The sequence below is a fragment of the Anabrus simplex genome, chromosome 13 (genome assembly GCF_040414725.1).
Source record: "Anabrus simplex isolate iqAnaSimp1 chromosome 13, ASM4041472v1, whole genome shotgun sequence".
In the NCBI taxonomy this organism is placed as follows: domain Eukaryota; kingdom Metazoa; phylum Arthropoda; class Insecta; order Orthoptera; family Tettigoniidae; genus Anabrus; species Anabrus simplex.
Genome location: NC_090277.1, coordinates 72,212,385 through 72,216,377, shown reverse-complemented (window position 1 = coordinate 72,216,377; position 3,993 = coordinate 72,212,385). Strand labels below are relative to the sequence as shown.

General features: G+C 44.8%; 1 non-coding gene across 1 annotated transcript; it reads right to left on the bottom strand.

Annotated features, from left to right (window-relative positions):
• Positions 1 to 1,846: 1,846 nt before the first annotated feature.
• TRNAI-AAU (transfer RNA isoleucine (anticodon AAU)) lies at positions 1,847 to 1,920 on the bottom strand. Its single transcript has one exon. It is a non-coding gene; the product is annotated as a tRNA-Ile (tRNA).
• Between the last annotated feature and the right edge of the window lie 2,073 nt (positions 1,921 to 3,993).

Sequence of the window (3,993 nt, the reverse complement as noted above, 5' to 3'; positions counted from 1 at the left end):
ATCAGCTTGTGTAATACAGGAGTTTGGTTCCTTTGATAAGTGGAATGTATCAAATGTTCTGGACCCCTGGCATTTGTAGATCCTGTCTAAGAGTGGACAACCTCTGACAGCTCTCAGGAACAACATTTTATCCCGCATTCCTTGTCGCTCACTTTCACTTCCATAAAGCAACAGCAATCGTACTGAATATTTACAAAATTCTCTTTGAGTTTCCTTCTGAGCATTCTTAAGAAGCCTTGTTTTTAGGCCCATATTTCCTGCAATCCATTCAGTTTATTTTCAAAGTTTCCCATCTATGTTTATTTCCCAAACTGTAGTTTTTATCGCACATGACGGTACAAGAGCTGAAGAAGCTCATTTTCTTTGTCTCTCCTTTGATTAACCGATACATGTATCTCTCCACAGTTCGGCTCAGTTTACGTGAGAGTGATAATTTCTCATTTCCCGCACTTGAAACAGATAATACTGGCCTTCGGAGAGGATTGCTGCAGGTATTTCGAGTTGACGCCTTATAGGCGAATGGTGGTGGTGATTATTGTTTTAAGGGGAAGTACAATTTGGCAACCATCCTCAATTGACACTATTCAGAGAGAAAGATGTATCGGTCAAAAGAAGACAAGAGCCACGAAAGGCATGAAAATGAAAGACTCCGTAGGCCTCGAATGCTCTAATACAGTCATGGTCGGAAAAGAACTAGAGTTGACCAAGCGAGGTCGGATAGGGCAGAAAAAGTGAGGAGACGGGCACTAGTAAGTGGAAGCAATGCCAGGACTCAACTAGGGTCCCGTGGTGATGGTAATGGTAGGGGAAGTACAACTAGGGCCAAGGGAGTGGAAGTACAACACTGAAAGGCCTGTTACAGTCTACTCACCAGAAACAATATCAAACTGAACTCGGATCCCACGGTCACCACTTCAGCGCACCAAAGTGCCGGGCTGAGTGGCTCAGACAGCCTTCTGACTCCAACTTGGCAAATTCGATCCTGGCTCAGTCCGGTGGTATTTGAAGGTGCTCAAATACGTCAGCCTCGTGTCGGTAGATTTATTGGCACGTAAAAGAACTCCTCTGGGACTAAATTCTGGCACATCGGCGTCTCCGAAAACCTTAAGAAAGTAGTTAATGAGACGTAAAGACAATAGCATCATTCTTCTTCTCCTCCTACTTTATCTGTTTACCCTCCAGGGTCGGTTTTCCCCCGGACTCAGCGAAGGGTTCCCACCTCTACCGCCTCAAGGACAGTGTCCTGGCGCTTCAGACTCTGGGTCGGAGGATGAAACTGGGGAGGGTGACCAGTACCTCACCCTGCTATGCTGAACAGGGGCCTTTCGGGGGGATGGGAAGTTTGGAAGGGATAGACAAGGAAGAGGGAAGGAAACAACCTACCTAACTTAAGGATAGGAATCGAACCCACCTCTACTTAGTTGACCTGCCGAGGCTGAGTGGACCCCGTTCCAGCCCTCTTACCACTTTTCAAATTTCGTGGCAGAGTCGGGAATCGAATCCGGGCCTCCGGAGGGGGCGGGGAGCTAATCACATTAACCAGTACACTATAGAGGCGGACATTATTATTATTATTATTATTATTATTATTATTATTATTATTATTATTATTATTATTAATATTATTATTTCTTCAGAGCAAAAATTGAGTTCTGCAATCATGTCCTAGAAAAATAGGAATGACGCTGTGCAAAGGTCGCATACGAGCAGGAACACACATGTAATATAGTTGTAAATCCCCGGGACACAAGGGGAAAAAAATTCCAATGATTCAATCGGGTGTGAAATTTCTCCTTCCACAAGGAGATAACTATTTTATTTTCGTGAATTTTTAACGAAAAAACTATGGCCCGTGTGGGGATCGAACCCACGACCTTCGCGTTATTAGCACGACGCTCTAACCGACTGAGCTAACGGGCCACTTACTCAATAAACTATTAAGAAATATTCATATACATTGTTTCTAATATGCGAATTATTAATTTCTTCTTAACATTAAATGAATCACTGATAAAATACTAAAATAAATCACAACTTGTCAAGTCCAGTGTGTTTATACTCTCTATAATATGTTATTTTTGCACGCAGTTTTATTAATGGTCATTTATGCAATATTATAAAACCGTTGCCTACGCTATAATACAAAACATTGCAGTCTTGCGTGTTTGACAGGCCAATCACTACACATTCCAAGATGACGCACCCAGATGTCTTTGCCCATTGGTTGAAATCTAGCTCGTTCGTTTAATACACAAATATGGCCTAGAGGGTGCGAATGACATTTATATTCTATGTATTACTGCTAGATGGCGGGCCATTTTCTCTCCTCTTGTAGAAAACACGAAGAAAGCGTTGTTGAAGCACAAGCCTCTGCATATGAGCCACGGAATATTTAGGTTTTATTTCCCTATTTTGATATTTTCCTCCATTATGGTGTCATATTTTGGCGTTTGCCTCAGACGGTTGAGGCACTAGCCTTCTGACCTCCAACTTGGCAGGTTCGATCCTGGCTCAGTTCGGTGTTATTTCAAGGTACTAAAACACGCCAGCCTCGTATAGAACGTTAAAGAACTCCCTCGGGACAAAATTCCGGCACCTCAGCGTCTCATGAAGCGTAACGTAGTTAGTGGACCGTAAAACCAATAACATTATTTTCTTTCTTTCCTAATCCGCTTACCCTCCACGGTTCGTTTTTCCCTCCGACTCAGCAAGGGATCCCACCTCTACCGCCTCAAGGGCAGTGTCCTGGAGCCTGAGACTTTGGTTCGGGGGATATAACTGGGAAGGAAGAGAAGTGGGAAACCACGGAAAACCACTTCGGGGATGGCTGAGGTGGGAATCGAACCCTCCTATACTCAGTTGACTTCCCAAGGCTAACCACTACACCACAGATGCGGGCACATTATTTTACTGCTTAAATTTATTTGTAAGTAAGTACGTACACACATAATCAAATCATATACAGTATGTAGAATCACTTCAAATAATACTATACGATTGAAATTTTCATTGCTTTTCTTTTTACCCAATTTGGTAGCTAACAACAGAGCAGAGCCCTTTTTGCCGTCGCTTTTGAGAGATCCTGAAGGGCCTTCACAGCTACCGTAGCGGTCCCAGGGCCCTCGAAGTCCCCACTGTACTTTATCCCTACAGGCAGTCCCCTACTTCGGCTGTCCAGTCTTCATAGGCCAGGGATGGAATTGTCCGCCTCTGTGGTGTAGTGGTTAGCGTGATTAGCTGCCACCCCCGGAGGCCCGGGTTCGATTCCCGGCTCTGCCACGGAATTTGAAAAGTGGTACGAGGGCTGGAACGGGGTCCACTCAGCCTCGGGAGGTCAACTGAGTAGAGGTGGGTTCGATTCCCACCTCAGCCATCCTGGAAGTGGTTTTCCGTGGTTTCCCACTTCTCCTCCAGGCGAATGCCGGGATGGTACCTAACTTAAGGCCACGGCCGCTTCCTTCCCTCTTCCTTGCCTATCCCTTCCAATCTTCCCATCCCTCCACAAGGCCCCTGTTCAGCATAGCAGGTGAGGCCGCCTGGGCGAGGTACTGGTCATACTCCCCAGTTGTATCCCCCGACCAAGAGTCTGAAGCTCCAGGACACTGCCCTTGAGGCGGTAGAGGTGGAATCCCTCGCTAAGTCCGAGGGAAAAACCGAACCTGGAGGGTAAACAGATGATGATGATGATGATGATGATGGAATTAATTTATTAACAAAAATTCTTTATTTACAATGACCTGCACAGATAGAATGCCCTCTAAAATTCATTTTTTTTTCTCTGTTGCTGTTTAGTCTTTTCTTGAATATCTGTACGGATTTTGAAAAAAAGGTCAAACATTCCCCCTGGTAAACTGTTCCTCTCCTTCACGCCCTTCCCAAAGAATGAAAATTCCCCATTAGCTTCTGCTAAAATCGCGTCTAATTTTATACTTGTGGTCAGCCCTGCCGATATAATTATTTTCTAACTGAAGCCTCTCACGGATTTACCCCCAT